Source organism: Dysidea avara, chromosome 11 (genome assembly GCF_963678975.1).
Source record: "Dysidea avara chromosome 11, odDysAvar1.4, whole genome shotgun sequence".
In the NCBI taxonomy this organism is placed as follows: Eukaryota; Metazoa; Porifera; class Demospongiae; order Dictyoceratida; family Dysideidae; genus Dysidea; species Dysidea avara.
The window spans coordinates 9432606-9451485 of record NC_089282.1 but is presented as its reverse complement, the minus strand read 5'-3'; positions in this window follow the sequence as shown (position 1 = coordinate 9451485).

Genomic DNA, 18880 nt, shown 5'->3' with positions numbered 1-18880 from the left:
CTGCAAGTGGTGCCAGCCAGCTGGCAAACTCTGCAGAGTCAGCTAAGTGCAGAAAGTATTCTTCTCTGATTCCATCATTTCACTTCTCCCCTTTATGTGTTGAGACCTTTGGTGCTTGTGGTTCATGTGTACGCTCATTAGTGAGGCGGATAGGTTCCCGGGTGATGGAACAGTCTGGTGATAATAGGGCCACCCAATTTTTGATTCAGAAGGTTGCCATTGATGTTCAACGTGGCAATGCTGCTTCTGTAATGGCAACAATACCATCATCCCAGGACTGGGCAGAGTTTGCCTCTCTGTCCACTGTTTAAGTGTTTATTTATATTATCATTATCGTTAACATAGAACAGTCATATTGCATCTAATTAGCACTATATTACTTGCCACTGAATTGATTTTGCCACTGAAAAACAATTAAGGTACGTAGATGCTGGTATTATGGGTCAATGGGTCGCATGGCTTAAAATATGTTCAGAGGGTAACTGTAAATCCTGCAGATTCAGAGGAAGAAATGGATGATACTACTTCAGATCAACATAGACTGTGATCATAAACTAACCACAAATCCAATTAAGAGATAACATAGTTCAGGAATACTGTCCCAGATTAGCTACATGTACCCCTCACCATTTAGTAGGATATAAAGTGAAAAAACCAAGTCAACTATGGTGTTTTGAATTCCATTAAAGTGCCTATAAATATTTCCACAACATTTAGCTATCATAATTGGATATAAAATAACGAACTTATGAAGTAATGAATACTGTTACTCATAATACTCCCGTATGACCTCGCGTATGACTCATAATAGGAGCACTTGCAGTGATGGTTGGATAATTTTTGAAATTTTAGGATACTGTATTTTATGGTTACACCTTTGCCTACAAGTAGTATGAAAAATTGGGGTCACGATAGGAATGTTTTAAAGTTAAGTGACTTGTAATACCCACATATACCTTAAGGCACTGCAACCACACCTTTTAATGCCAGCAGGGAGATTGAAATCGAAATACTCTAATAAAGCAGTCACCCTAATTCAACAGCCATATGATGGAACAGCACATGTGTATCATAGCTACACTAGCTACAACAAAAAGTAAACAACCTAGTGAATTTACTTATATAGTACAGTAGGGATCCAAGTGATTCAAAGTAATGAAACAAAATAAGAAGGGATTGCTGGGTGGTAATTTTGACTATTCTATCAATTTTAAAGAGGGGTCCATGGCCACCATGCTGAAAAATAAGTTTTAAAAGATCTTGGGGAAAAGTCACAGTGTAGATTGGCATTGTTTTTGTTTATGCAGCTGCATAAATTTTAGGCTGTTTTCAAGCCTCACAAAGTACAAAAATCTTGCAGCTCCCAGGAGGATTTTTTGAAGGGGGGTTCCAACAGCAGTATTGAGTTACCAGAAGCAGGGGTCTGGGGGTGCAGCCCATGCAGCCACTGAGAGACGTTTAATACTTTAATGAATCAAGACTCAGTAAATTGCTATATTTTATGTAAAAAGTTAATTGAAAAATGTTTTGAACAATTCCAGGCTTCTCACATATCCTAATGGTTGGCACAGAGCTCCCTTCATTTCTAAGGCCACCATGGTATAGCAAATCTATACCAAAACAACCAAGCTGTGTGCAGCTTACAAAAAGTCAGGGTGAAAAAAATGTGAAATAAAAGTTACTGCCAATAAATAACTGCAATGATGTTAATTATGTCACAGTGCAATCATTAAAACTAACAGCCAATAACATCATTGCAGCCATTCCTGGGCTGCCGCCACCTTTACTCTTTTACTCTGGCTTCTTTGAAGGCTACATCTATACACCGCATGCTTTTTTCTAGCATATATATCACTCCTTCCAGCAGCATTTGTAGGTTAAAAAACAACTAAAATGGAAGCTGTTTATTGCACTCTAGATGCTTTAAGTGGCCATGCATAAATGTCTCTACACTCAGGGACATTTTACCCACATAACTGCTAAGGTTGGAGAGTTATTATATGAAATACCATTTATCCACAATTGTAAGGGAGGGGGGCAGTGTTGCTACACATCTGCAACCAACTCTGGTTACAATCTTCAATTGCTAAATTTCACCATGTTCACAAAACATGGTACAGAAACACCTGATGGACTAGACTAGAAATTCCACAACTACCTAGCTTGATTTGCTACAGTAGCTAGGTGAATGAGTATTGGAGAGGCAAGCCCATTGCAATTAATTTTGATCTTCTTTGCTTGCTTACACAGATATAGTCAATAGTCGATTAAATATGCCCAAAAAATGCATACACTGAAGTAAGAATTTTAAACATTCAGGTGGATCTCATTGTTTATTAATTTTTAAATAATGTAATCCAATACCACAATGGATCTACGTATGTTACTTAGAGACTGTACCCTTGTTTTATAACCTCAGCTTTACCTTGAGCTCCTTTTGTAAAAACCTACAGAATCCTTGAGCTAGACCTCTAACCTACACATGGCCTTATCTGTGTATTACACGACTATCTCTATTCCCACAATGGTCAGTTGTACTGAAACATACATATATATATAAACTATATTACAAAAATATATACCAAAAGTTGTTATTTATTAGTGTGTGTGTGTGTGTGCACTGTGCATGCATGTGTCAAACTGTGTAACCACAATTATTGAGCAGTCAATGCAATCAATAATTCTTGAAATTCATGATAGTGGTCTGTGACATCTGACACGTTGTTGCTAAACCTCCCCACTACTACCTCAGTGTTGCTGTATATGTGTTTATTGATGGATGTGAATAATTTCAACTTCTTTTCATATTTTATCATCACACAATGACCAATAATGTAAATACTAAAATACACAAACACAGAGAAAATGAGATAATGAACCACCTTATCACTACCATCATTGTGTAAAGTTATTACATATACAGCTAATAAGTTAAGCAACACCAATGACTCTTGAGTGTTCTTAAATTTGTTTCTAAAGGGACATACCATACCTTGAACACAAAGCAATGCTCCCAGTACGATTATTCCACAAGTAAGGTTGACATTCCTGTCAAGTGCTGATAAATCAAAGAAGACAGCCCATAGCTAGCTGCATACCAGTCCAATAAGAGTACTTGTCTTTGTATGGACCAAAGTATGCATCAAGAAGTGGCTTAAGAGTGCTAACAAATTTAAAGCATGATAATTTTCTGGTAAATAGAAGTAAAATGTTAAATGGCAATAAAACCAAAACAAGAACCAGGCACATGGCAAATAAAGTTGAATACCTCACACTAAACAATGGAACGTTTGTGTCTACTGACCAAACCACAGTTGTATGAATTTGCTCCCTTGAAAGATGAGTGATTGTGGAAAGACCAAAAAACACAACACAGACTGTAACTAACAGTTTCGTGTATATTATCAGAAACAGTGTGGCAAGAACTGGTAAGGCTCTTTGAGCTGTAATTCTTTGTATTTTGTTTGAGTAACGACTTCCATAATTAATGAATGACAATTACAATTAAGTGTAAGGGGAAAGCCAACTGCAGCCACATCTTTGTGTAGTCATCCATGCCATTGTAAAAACATGTCTCAATTCCTAAATCTAAGTTAAACATTGAGACCAGTGCACAACTGATTGTTACACTACACAATGGAAAAAACAGTGAAAAGTTTATACTGATAATGTTGACATAGAAGATAAACGTGTTTACAACTCCACTGGTGACAGTAAGGTTGAAAATGAAGAGCATCACAACCAGAACAACACCAGCTATAGCTATAGGAATAACTATAAGTAAGTAAACATTAGAACACTGTTTACACCGATATGAACCAAACACAGTACTAAGGCCATGTTGACATTGTCCACACAATACACCAGTCCTTTTAAACTGACACTGTGAGTCATGGTATTGAAAGTTATGATGTGTCGAGTGCAGTATACAATAGTCAAATGGACAATTGGGAGACACACGATGTGTGTGTGAGACATTACCAGTATCTGCATATATCCAACTATCACCAGGACGCAATACAGCTTCTTCATCTAAATAACATGAAATAATTGCTACAACTTTTGTGTTCAACAGTGGATCACAGTAGCAGGCTTTTTGGGCCTCTTGTATAACAAAACCTGGTGGACATGGTTTAAGTCTAACATAAAAGATTTCAGAAAAGCCTTCAGCACCTATGTATAACTCACATTCTGGGTTTTTAGACCAAAGAGTATAGTTGTATTCATTGCAGTCACAGTTTGGATGAGTTTGTGCTATCTGATGGGCAGAAATTACCTCACAACCTTTGTTTGGTACATTTTTATTTGCAACCACCATTGTACTGACTGTACTTCCAGTGGAAATGTGCGATTTCATCACAAATTTAACATGTAACATCAGTCCTGGAAATATAGATCCCAATCCATGCTCACTACAATCGTAGGATAACAAATTTGAGCACATGCATACACTAGAGGGAATACTACTTATTGTAGTTTTGGTAGCAGTAATCCTTTTAACCTGAAAGATCTTCTTAAAAATTTCTGTTGAATTAACTGTTGAAAATGCTGTCTCGGCTAGCCAAATATATACAAACTTTCGAAGTTCGTGAAAGTAACCCATGTGGTGGTATAGTGTATATATTGTCTACCAATAATACCTTGTAATTGAGGGTCATGTTATTTTTAAACTCATTGTCCAGATTACCTCGTTCACTATAAAATTGAAAGTTACAAATTTCTTTATGGTCATCATTATATCTATCAGCACTGTTTAGAACTGCATAGACAACATTATTAGTTATATTAATTGTGGTGTACTCTTCAAGTATGTAATAAGACACTTCAGTACTATACCATATGTATCTTGCATGGTTGCTTGAAAACTCATTGTAGTCCTTAAACATGAAGAGTGATAAATGATAGTGAATGATGCTTCCATAAGTACAGTTTGTGATAATAACACGTGAAAATTTCATCTGCGCATTTGTCGATGATATTAGACTTGCATTACTTCTGTGAGTGTTCAACATAATACTAGTATCAAGTAAATATATGTGGTGCGATAGCTGCCAAAGGAGCTTTACTTCACTCTTTGTCTTTATAAATGTGGTCCCATGATTGTAGTGAAACATGGCATTGCTAATAGTGATTATTGTATTCAGTGATATGGAGTTTTTAGCAGTATATAAATCATTGAATTAAAATCTGAGTTGTTATTGAAATTGCACTTTCTAAAACTGATAATGCTTTCCTGGTGGTTACAGTGATTCTCACCATTATCATTTAAAGCGCTACCCTGCATATAAACTATAAAATGAAATAGATTCATAGTGGAATTTCCAGTGTTGTAAGTACTATTGCAATTTTGAAACACTATGGTATTATTTCCACATGACTCACTGCGATAGTGTAGCACACTGGAGTTATGTAAGTAACAAAAATTTGAATTGTGTACTTTCGTGGAAACACTGTACATCTTTTGGATCATTACGATGTTAAGTGCTAAAGAACTAGTGCACAAACACAAATTGTTAGTTTTAAAGATGTATTGTATAATTTTATTCACATGTTCTCCTTTTTCAACAGTTTTGTAGCTATAGTCATAATAATAAAATATCATACCATTTACTGATGATATATGATCACAATTTGCTATCACTGTGACTTGCATAAACTCAGAACATTGTTTACGACTAATATTGATACTGATTATTCCGGTAACACCAGCAGTTACAATTACAGATATATTACTTAACTTTACAGAAGAGCAGTAATACAAGTATAGTGCACCACTCCAATAAGGTGGTATACCATTGTTTTCATTGCTAAAATTAGTGTTGTACATCTTTCCACAACCGATTATTGCAACATTACTGATTTTTAAATTACTAACATTAAACATAGCCATACCCACTGAATCGCTGCAATAAATTTTAGTGTTGTTTCCTTCTATCTCGTAATTTTCAACACTTTTCAAGATGAAATACCTCTCTTGTTAGATCCCAATTTTTCTACTGCTCGGTCATCTGGAAACCCCACCTAATTAAGCACATTCAGCAACTCGAACGTGTTCAGAGGCGTGCAACTAAATACATTCTAAATGATTACTCTACTGACTACAAGTCTCGTCTTATTAATCTCCATATGCTACCCCTGATGTACATTCTTGATGTAAATGATGTGATGTTCTTTCTTAAAAATCTCTACAACCCCCACAATGGATTTGACATCAATAATTTCATTAAATTTGCAACTGGTCACACACGTCTAGCTTCTGGAAACAAGCTACTCCAAACAAGATCACCTGACAATTCCACTAGTAACTTTTATTTTAACCGGCTTCCTCGCATCTGGAATGCCCTTCCCGTTATCAACTACCAGGACAACCCACTCAAGATAAAGGCCAAACTTTTAGATTATCTGTGGAATCATTTCACTGCCAATTTCACCTCCAACAACACCTGCTCTTTTTCATTTCTATGTCCATGCTCAAAGTGTTCAAAGATCCCTCACCAACCTAACTTCAACTCCCTTTAACTGTTAACTTCCCCCCCTTTTAAGTAATCTTAGACTAGTAAGTAAACTTTGTAGCTAATCACTACTACAATTTAGCTTCCGGCCACTGACACAGGATGTCAGTGGACCATCAGTGTGCTGCCATATGTCCCAATTGTATCATACCAACATCTGCAACTTGTATGTATGTAGGTATATGTACACTGTAAAGTTTATTATTATTATTATTATTATTATAAATAATCTTGAAGATAATATTCTCTAGGTAGGAAACACAGTTTAGTATCAGAAGTGAGGTATTTAAAAGTATTATTGAGGTAAATATGAGTGTTGTTTACAGAGGAATGGTAATGATCATCTGGTAACACATAATACACAGCAGAGGTTGTAACATGTAACAATGTGACCAACACCAGCAGCACAATGTAATTTCCAATCATTGAAGCATCCATTTAAACTTTAAAACATCTATAAAGATTTAAATAAACAAATATGCATAAAAAGAAAGTAAGGACAATCATTTCAACTGTCACGTACCTGTGAACTGCCTATACAACTCAGCGCATGATTAGCTTTGATAAACAAATGCATGTACTGTGCTTACTGTTGTTTTATAATATGTGTGGTAGACACTTTCAGTATTGTTATATTAGTGTAAGTGATAAATAAAAAAAATATTCATTTGTTATACGTATATAGTTTTTCTCAACCATGCCATCACTCCTGGCCACGCAGCTTGATGATATGTAGCTACATGTGTAAAGTTATCAAGCATCACACATGGCAAAAGAATCTAAAAGCCCAGATTATGATCTGTAAGCTTGGGAAATTCCAATGATCTGGTATGAGACAAACTTTAGCTGATCACGAATCTTCTGATATTGTCAATATCTTTAGTGTTTGGCTTCATATAACACATGCAGTCCCAGGTGCTTCTTTAAATTATCGTGATCAGTGACCTGCTGACCTGGTTGGACACCTCATCTATTTACCAACTGATCATCCTTGCTTTCCAATACAGATGAAATGTGCTATATACGCCGTTAAGTACATAGAAGTGTTCTTTGTACAATATCTATTTTAGTCTTAGTTGTTTCTTGGTTCTTTTCATGAATGTTTGATAATTTTATGGTATCCATTGTAATAGTACAAAAACCAATTGTAATACCGGGTAATATAAAATTTTAAGTATGTTTTATTAAGACTGATACTTTTATCAAAAGGTGATATCACACTTGAAAAAGTGAATGGCTTTTACTTAGCCTCCGGACTATATTTGTGCATGTAAAGAACTTATATACAGCACTAGGAATTAAGCTTGTCTTTTGACAGACTACTCAGCCAAGCTGTAAAAAAGGGTGCAGCCCCCCAAAAAGCCAAGGTGAAAAAGATGTGAAATCCAAGGTGGTGGCAAAGACAAAGGCTATGATGGTAACGGAAAACATTTAATAATGACAATTCAGGTGAATTTGTGTTGCCTCCTCCACCAATTGCAAGTTTCACTAGGTTTGGGACAAAACTCACCTGTTATCAAAATTTTTGCCAGTAACCTACCACCACAGCCATTTCTTCGCCACCACTTGGATTTCACATCTTTTTCACCTCAGCTTTTTTGTGGGCCGCACCTTTTTACAGTTTGGCTGTTTGGTATAGACCAGCTCAGCGTTGTAAGTGGGCCGGGTCATCCGGATTATCCGGTTACATTTTGTCCTGGTCAAGTGGGTCTTATCTACTTCACTGAATATCTGGGTCTGACCCGGATGAGATCACGTGTGACGATAAGTTAACAAGCTCGATTGTATTGGTGGAAATGCAGTTGTAAACACTCAAGAAACTTGCGTGAAGCCACACCCACCATTCAAGAATATGTTTTGCTGTCTGTGCAGGGCATATAGAGCCACGCCCACTTTACTTAACGGAATTGTATCAGCTGTGCTCTGTGGGCATGCATGGCATTACCAGATCTGTTTTGCTACTTGGCATGTAAACTTACGTAGAGCCACACCTACTTGATAATATGTACGTGGAGCCACACCTACTTGAGAATACGTAACTACCCACTTCTTGCAGACAATTCCCTTTCTATAGTGTAAAAAAACGTAGGGCTGACTAGTGGAACTTGTGGACTTTTAATCTAGTCTTGGGGCACGCCTCTATTTTAATTAAACCGGGTCACATGCGGGTCAGATCTGGGTTCCATCCAGATTACTATTCGGGTCAGTGGGTCAAATGGGTCAACAGTACTGACCCACTTACAACGCTGGACCACTATAGACATCATGATCATCATTTGTTTTTGTATGTATTTGTATACTCCAAAGCCAATCTATGGCTGGCTTTAGAGTTTCTTTTACTTATTCTTTTCTTGACTGCAGATAGGAAGAGATCTAGAACTGAAATTTTGCAGATGGATATTTCTAATTTTAAAAGAAATTAAACACTGTATATAATAATAATTATCACTCTCCTACAAGTGACTTGTTTGTAGCTGAACTCTCTACGCAGTGAATTGTTTGTAACTGAACTCAGTCTCTACGGGGTGACATATTGTACCTGAACACTTGACTTGTTTGTAGCTGAACTGTCTACACTGAGGGTGAATTCTTTGTAGCTGAACTCTCTACAGTGTGACTTGTTTGTAGCTGAGCTGTCTACAGGGTGACTTGTTGTACAGTAGGACCTCGATTATCCGAACTTCGATTATCCAAACCCTCGATTATCCGAACAGTAGCGGTGACTGTTCTATTAGGGTATTTTGTCAACAGGTGTAAGTTCTATTAGAGTATTTTGTCACAGATGTATGTTCTATTAGAGTAGTTCAACAGAGCTCTGTATATAAATCAATGGGCTTCATTTATCCGAACAAATTCACTTATCTGAACACTTTTGTGATTCAACTGACACACAGGTGTTCGGATAATGGAGGTCCTACTGTAGTTGAATACTCTTACAGGGTGACATGTCTGTAGCTGAACTCTCTACAGGGTCACTTGCTTGTAGCTGAACTCTCTCTACAGGATGCAGCTGAACTCTCTACAGGATGAATTGTTGTAGATGAACTCTCTATAAGGTGACTTCTAATGTCTACAAGGTGGCTGAATTAACTCTCTACAAGGTGAATCTGAACTCTTTACAGGGTGACGTTTTGTAGCTGATCTCTTGACTTGAGAATATGAAAAAACAAAGAAATTCAGCCAATTTTTGAAGTCTCATATCTTGGGAATGCTTGATCTCAAATTTGGTATGTGGACTACTGAAGGTGCATGGAGGGAAAATTGTATTTTCATTCTCCCTGTCAATACATAAGGGAATGTTAATGGACCAGAGTGGCTGAAGGAGACTACTTGGAAAATTTGTATACCGTCATAATTTAAATCACCCTATATATGTTGATTTATTTCTTCTTATACTTATGTAAAATCCTGTACACCAATCAAATTTCCATTCATCACCATTCCACTACACAAAGTGTAAATCTAGATATGCAGAAGTAATTACATCATGCTAACACCACTCATGGGTATTACTTTAACCAGCCTTTTAGCAGGAATTGAATTTTATTCTTGTATCATTACTTAATTCGGTACATTTATAGAAGTATCTATACTCTTGTTGTTGTTGTTATCACCTGAACCAAATAGTGAAAGTATATTATCCATTATAATTAATGGCACAACCATCAAAGTATCAATATATTGGTACTATTGTGGTGCATCATCGCTATCATGAATCCATAATAGTGAAAGTGCATATACAAAAGGTGGTATGTATAACGTTATCACATGTACTTGTTTATAACATGTAGTGAGTTGTGTAAACTTTAAGGAACTGAATAATTAAATAGCTACATTAGCCGCTATCGTTTGATATTTGAAACAGCTGTGCACCAATGTTTGGCATATTACTTTTGATCTTATTACATCGTGCTTCCTCTGCTGTGTATTATGTGATGCCAGATGACCACTACCCTACTGCTATGAATGGTACTCATATTTACCTCAATGATAGTAGTAAATACCTCAGTTCTGGTAATAAGTTGTGTTTCCTACCTGGAGAATATCATCTTTGGAGAGATTTTATTTTGGAAGATGTTAGTAATTACACAGTAGAAGGAGATAACACAACAATATATTGCAACAAATTATCAGGTATAGAGTTTGTTAATGTTTCTAATTTGATGATAAGCAACATTGCTCTGATTCAGTGTGGTAAGAGACACAATACATTGTTCAGCAATGGATATAATGAGATACCACTTTATTGGTATGGTGCAGTATGCTTACATCAATGTTCCTCTGTAACTATCAATAGTATATCAATATTTGTCTCCGCTGGAGTTAACGGAATAATTGCTATTAATTCAAAAGGTATATATAATTTTACAAACATCAATGTGATTGTTCATTGTGAACTGAACGCATCATCATCAAATGGCGTAGTGTTTTATTATTATGATTATAACCATATTAAAACTACTAAGAAGGTGAAACGCATAAATGTTACAAACTACAATTTTAAGCCCAGTGGACTATGCTTTGGTTGGGTTGCACTTAACATTATTGCAATTCAGAAGACATATAATGTCTCTATAAAAGTACAAAAGTCTATATTCTCTGGTTTGAATAATTCCAGTGTGTTGCGATTCCATGGTGAATCCTGTGGAGACAAGGTAGACAAGATTGTAACTTTCAGTGATTGCAAAAGTAACCACAACATAGGAAACAGGTCTTTAAACTTATTCCATATTATGATTTATAGACAAGGTTATGCCTTACATGTGCAAGAAAAGAATCACTGTAGGAGTCAGACAAATATTGTTAATTTTAGAAGATGTGAGTTTCTCAACAATTCAAACATTCACTCAATAATATACCTCGTGCTAAAAAATTCCTTACCACTAAATGCTTATATTGACATAAGAAATTCCAAATTTTACTATAATTATTGGGTGATGTTGATAAGAACAAAGAATGAAGTACAAGTTCTATGGCAACTGTCTCATTACATTCTCATAATGGATACAAAAACGTGTCATCAAATGTACACAGCAATTATGCAAGCTTGATGTCATCTACAAATGGACTTATAAAGTTCTCAAATGTTATTATTACTAACAATACTTATGGAAACATCATGTGCCTTCGTTTATCACTTTTTAAGTCTACAAAATATGTTGAATTTTCACACAATTGTGCAAGGTATATAATATCTAATCCAAAACAGCCAAGCTGTAAAAAAAGGGTGCGGCCCTCAGAAAGGCTATGGTGAAAAAAGATGTGAAATCCAAGGTGGCGGCCAAGAAATGGCTGTGATGGTAGGTTAATGGTAAAAATTTTAATAATGACAATTCAGGTAAATTTTGTGAAGCGACACAAAAATTCACCTGAATTGTCGTTATTAAATTTTTTACCATTAACCTACCATCACAGCCATTTCTTGGCCGCCACCTTGGATTTCACATCTTTTTTCACCATAGCCTTTCTGAGGGCCGCACCCTTTTTTTACAGCTTGGCTGTTTTGGATTAGATTTCATTTCTTTTTGTATTTGTATACCCCAAAGCCGGCCTATGGCCAGCTTTGGGACTTTTTTAACCTATGTTTTTTTTCTTTACTACAGGAAGAAGAAAAGATGAAGTAGATGTAGTTTAAATATTTTATCAGTAAATGTACAAATTATATATATAATACATATGTGACTGGATTTGCGAAAAGGGGCCTTCCACACACAATTTGCCAACTTTGACAATTGATAACTTCAGATTGGAAAAAGCTATTGCCTTGAAATTTGGGCAGTGGAGATTTCTTTGCAGCTGAACTCTCTACATGATGGTTTCTTTGTAGCTGAACTCTCTACAAGGTAATTTCTTCTAGCTGATCTCTCTACAGGGAGATTTGTTTGTAGCTGAACTATCTACGAGGTAATTTCTTCTAGCTGATCTCTCTACAGGGTGATTTGTTTGTAGCTGAATTCTGTACAGGTGATTTGTTTGCAGCTGAATTCTGTACAGGTGATTTGTTTGCAGCTGAGCTCTAAACAGAATGGTTTCTTTGTAGCTGAACTCTCTACAAGGTAACTTTTCTAGCTGATGTCTCTACAAGGTGACTAGTTTGTAGCTGAACTCTCTACATGGTGGTTTCTTTGTAACTGAACTTTCTACAAGGTGACTTCGTCTAGCTGATCTTTCAATAAGGTGATTTGTTTGCAGCTGAGCTCTTTAAAGAATGGTTTCTTTGTAGCTGAACTCTCTACAAAGTAACTTCTTCTAGCTGATGTCTCTACAAGGTCACTAGTTTGTAGCTGAGCTCTCTACATGGTGGTTTCTTTGTAACTGAACTCTCTACAAGGTGACCTCTTCTAGCTGATCTTTCTACAGGGTGATTTGTTTGAAGCTGAACTCTCTACAAGGTAACTTCTTCTAGCTGATCTCTCTATAGGGAGATTTGTTTGTAGCTGAACTCTCTACATGATGGTTTCTTTGTAGCTGAACTCTCTACAAGGTAACTTTTCTAGCTGATGTCTCTACAAGGTGACTAGTTTGTAGCTGAACTCTCTACATGGTGGTTTCTTTGTAACTGAACTTTCTACAAGGTGACTTCTTCTAGCTGATCTCTCATCAGGGAGATTTGTTTGTAGCTGAACTCTCTACAGGTGATTTGTTTGAAACTGAACTCTCTAAATGATGGTTTCTTTGTAGATGAACTCTCTACAAGTTAACTTCTTCTAGCTGATTTCTCTACAGGGTGATTTGCTTGTAGCTGGACTATCTACAAGATAACTTCTTCTAGCTGATCTCTCTACATGGTGATTTGTTTGTAGCTGAATTCTGTATAGGTGATTTGTTTGCAACTGAGCTCTTTTAATAATGGTTTCTTTGTAGCTGAACTCTTTCAAAGTAACTTCTTCTAGCTGATGTCTTTAAAGGGTCACTAGTTTGTAGCTGAATTCTCTACATGGTGGTTTCTTTGTAACTGAACTCTCTACAAAGTAACTTTTTCTAGCTCATCTTTCTACAGGGTGATTTATTTGTAGCTGAATTCTGTACAGGTGATTTGTTTGCAGCTGAGCTCTTTAAAGAATGGTTTCTTTGTAGCTGAACTCTCTACAAAGTAACTTCTTCTAGCTGATGTCTCTACAAGGTCACTAGTTTGTAGCTGAGCTCTCTACATGGTGGTTTCTTTGTAACTGAACTCTCTACAAGGTGACCTCTTCTAGCTGATCTTTCTACAGGGTGATTTGTTTGAAGCTGAACTCTCTACAAGGTAACTTCTTCTAGCTGATCTCTCTATAGGGAGATTTGTTTGTAGCTGAACTCTCTACATGATGGTTTCTTTGTAGCTGAACTCTCTACAAGGTAACTTCTTCTAGCTAATCTCTCTACAGGGAGATTTGTTTGTAGCTGAACTCTCTACATGATGGTTTCTTTGTAGCTGAACTCTCTACAAGGTAACTTCTTCTATTGATCTCTCCACAGGGCGATTTGTTTGTAGCTGAACTCTCTACATGGTGGTTTCTTTGTAGCTGAACTCTCTACATGGTGGTTTCTTTGTAGCTGAACTCTACAAGGTGATTTTTTCTAGCTGAACTATCTCTTTCCACAGTTGCATGAACTCCCTACAAGGTAACTTTTTCTAGCTGATCTCTCTACAGGGTGACTTGTGTGTAGCTGATCTCTATACAGGTTTCTTATTTCTAACTGATCTCTTGAATTCTCTTCAGGGTGACTGCTCTATTAGGATGACTGCTCTATTAGGATGACTGCTCTATTAGAGTATCTCGATCTCGCACTTGCTGCACCAAGTTGGATTTCGTGTTATAACTCCGTGGCTTTAAGTCTGATTCTTCTACACCATTGATGAGCCTTTCTAAGATGATTACTCCATCTGTGCAACGATTTTCAAAGCATTACCCAAAGCGGTTTATCTGGTAGGCGTGGCAAGCAGTCGTTTTTTTATTAGCTAATCTCGATTGCATAATTGTTACACACTGTTGGTTTTTTCGTTGTATCTTCCTGTTTTTTAGCTCGATTTCTTTCAGACCACAAAAGGTTTGAGGTTCAATAGTTAACCTATTCACCCACCGATATTCAGCTTCTTCCCATACGCAGTTTACCCTGTAGGCGTGACAACATATTGGTGTTATTTTTCGTGAATAATTGCTCATAACTCTTTGCCTGTTTATCGTATTCCTGCCAAAGTTGGTACCGAGATGCGCCCTTATATCCCCCTTCTGTGTGCAAAATTTCAAGGCAATCGGATACGGCGTTCGAGTTTTATAGCAGTTTTTGTAAGTGTGCGACAAGAAAAAGAAAAATAAGAAGAAAAAAAACGAAGAAATTCAGCCAATTTTTGAAGTCGCATATCTCGGGAACGCGCGAAGCGATTTCGCTCAAATTTGGAATGTGGAGTGCTGCAGTTGGGGGGCATGTCCACAGCAAAAATCGTCTTGTTTCATCAAGGAAGCACAGAGCTACGGAGGTGCGAAAATTGCGTTTTCTTTCTTCCTGTCAATATACTCACGGGTGTTACGCGCCGGATTCTTGGGCCGCACGACACACTACCGTGTGTCTTGATACAGCAAGGAAGGATCATATTATGTTCTTAAAGAATTTGCTACAGTCAATATAGTTAACAACCTCATCTATGTAATTCTACAAACTGCTACAATGTATGATGATGACCACAGAGAAATTTGTACTTTTCAGTTTTACAGTGTAAGAGGCAACCTTGATAATGATTTTAGATTAAACTGGACAGTCAACTACAAAATTAATGCAGTTAACAATACACATACCACACCATACCATCGATTGCATTCATTAAAGCCTTCAATATATTCATGTGTTTGGCTAACTGAGACTGCATTTTTATCCACAAGGCCATCAGAAGTGTTTGAGAAAGTGTTAGAAATTAAAAGGATACCTTCAGACAAAAATACCATAAGACGCATTGCTTCAAACGTCTGTGTATGTTCAAATTTATCCTATGACTGTACTGAACATGAAGTAGGCTCAATATTTCCAGGACAAACTTTGCATGTTCAGCTGTTCTTGGTAGAGAAACAAAGTGATACCACTACCATGAGGGCTGAGATTAAAAATACAGATTTACCACCTGATGCTTGTGAAATAATTTCTGCACATCAAATAGCACAGATACGCCCCCATGGTTGCAATGAATATAACTATACTATCTGGTCTGAACTTGATGAGTGTGAGTTGTATCTGGGTACTGAGAAATCTCCTGAAATATTTTATGTCAAACTGCAACTATGTCCTCTAGGATTTTCTTTGCAAGTGGCCAAGAAAGCTTGCTACTGTGATCCACTGTTGAGCACAAAGGTTGTAGCAATTACTTCATACTATTTAGATGAAGAAGCTGTATTACGTCCAGGTAACAGTTGGATATCTGCAGATACTGGTAATGTCTCACACACATATCGTGTGTCTCCCGATTGTCCATTTGACTATTGTATACTACACTCGACACATCATAACTTTCAATACCATGACTCACAGTGTCAGTTTAAAAGGACTGGTGTATTGTGTGGACAATGTCAATATGGCCTTAGTGGTTCATATCGGTGTAAACAGTGTTCTAATGTTTACTTACTTATAGTTATTCCTATAGCTATAGCTGGTGTTGTTCTGGTTGTGATGCTCTTCATTTTCAACCTTACTGTCACCAGTGGAGTTGTAAACACCTTTGTCTTCTATGTCAACATTACCAGTATAAACTTTTCACTTTTTTTCCGATGTGCAATGGAACAATCAGTTGTGTACTGGTCTCAATGTTTAACTTAGATTTAGGAATTGAGACATGTTTTTACAATGGCATGGATGACTACACAAAGATGTGGCTGCAGTTGGCTTTCCCCTTATACTTAATTATAATTGTCATTTCATTAATTATTGGAAGCCGTTACTCAAGCAAAATACAAAGAATTACAGCTCAAAGAGCCTTACCAGTTCTTGCCACACTGTTTCTGATAATATACACAAAATTGTTAGTTACAGTCTGTGTTGTGTTTTTTGGTCTTTCCACAATCACTCATCTTTCAAGGGGGCACATTCATACAACTGTGGTTTGGTCAGTAGACACAAAAATTCCACTTCTTAGCTTAAAATATTCTATTATAATTGCCATGTGTCTGATTCTTTTATTGGTTTTGTTACCATTCAATATTTTACTTCTATTTTCCAGAAAATTATCATGCTTTAAATTTGTTAGCACTCTTAAGCCACTTCTTGATGCATACTTTGGTCCATACAAAGACAAGTACTCTTATTGGACTGGCATGCAACTAGCTATGAGAGGTGTCTTCTTTGGTTTATCAGTTCTGGACAAGAATGTCAGCCTTATTTCTGGAATAATTATACTGGGAATCTTACTATGCATTCATGGCATAGCAAATCCTTTCAAAGGCAAGTTTACAAACACTCAAGAGTCATTTGTGTTGCTTAACTTATTAGCTGTATATGCAATAACACTACACAACGATGGTAGTGGGAAAGTAGTACAATTTCTCATTTTCTGTGTGTTTTTATATTTCTTCATTTACATTACTGGGCATTGTGTAATGTTGAAATATGGAAAGAGAAATAGACTATTTGCCTTTATCAGTAAACATGTTTATTGCAACACACTGGTGAACAAAGATCTCGAGCTAGTAATGGAGAATTTTAGTAACAACGATCCTAATGGCACATACCGTTATCAAGAATTTCAAGAGTCTCTAATCGCATTAAATTACTGATATTTTTGTAATACGTATATTACATGCATACATATGCAGTTGTAAGGTCACAAGTTTTGCAACTGCTATTACACATGTCTGTACATATCAAACCATATTACTTCATCAATGACACATAATAAAGTACTAAGTGTACTATGTATAGGGGACTGCGTGCATACTAAGCAATGTGAGGATTACTAGTTTGGTCTGAGGTAAGCACTAATACATTACTATTTTAGCATATAGAGTATCATGTTTTGGATGGTTGAGTAATGTAAGCACTTACACTTAATTTGAGTATTTTTATTATTATTATTACTGCATGGTATTTCTATCACAAAGCAGGTAATTGTTCTGCCTATATTTGTATGTCATTGGTGTTTCTCTGACTTTACAGTATATGCATGCTAACTTTTAGCTAAATAATCCATCATAGTTACCTGTATAATGCACACATTATACTTATGGTCTTGTTTATTGTGTTGTTGTATTATACCATTACTTACAAGTGTGCTACTGTTGTTATGTCTTTATTCACATAATAATAATATTGCCATGCATTGAATGAATTCAAAATTACTTACAATGTATATATACAATATAAGAATAAAAACGTAATAATAATTATTATAATGGTAGTAGAACAAATACAGCGTGCAATTAATGGTTCTCGAAACTCTTGATGGTTATATGTTACTTCTGGTATCTAATTACTGCTAAAACTCATTGCTGCTTCTTTTTTACAATGCTGTACACTTTTTGTAAGTTTAAATTTATTCTTAATAATGAGAACACAATAATTGATTGAGTTAGCACAATTGAGCATGGCACAATGGCAGGATATGTAAAGAAAGAAGTATATAAATGCAGCAATCACAAACATTTGCATGACTTTACCATTATAATTGCCATCATTGTGCACAGCTGCTACATATACTACTAGTAAATTAAGGAACATCAGTATCTCCTGAACATTTTTAAATCTGCTTTTAAATGGACGAACCATTTCATGAATATATACAAAACCCACTATGATTATTCCACTAATGACTTGTAGAGTTTGTCCAGGAAATATTGAGCCCAAGTTGCATTTAGTACAGTCATATTGTGATAAGTTTGAACATACACAAACACTAGAATGAATAGTTCTTCTTCTGGTTTTGTTAGAAGCTATCCTTTTAATTTGAAACACTTTATCAAATATTTCTTCAGGTTTTGTAATGGAAAATGCTGTGCATACCCATATACATTTGGTGGCGGTCTGTTGAATATAATCTCTAAAATATGACAAAGGTGAAGTGTAAATATTGTCAATCATGAGTATTTCAAAATTAAGTGACTTATTATTTTTAACGTCATTGTCAAGTTTACCTCAGCTGCTATAAAACTGAAAGGTACACACATTTTTCAGTATCTGTCATGGCAATTAGTTGGGTTGAAAAGTGTATACACAATATTGTTGGTAATGTTGACTGTAGTATTTTCCAGAACGAGGTAATAAGATCCTTCAAGTCATAGTCATAAATTTGAAGTAGTGACAAATAAAAATTGATGAGATTTCTGAAGGAATTATTAGAAACAGTAACAAGTGCAAAGGTCATATTGGCATTTGTTAATGAAATCATTTATATTGCTACTATGAGTATT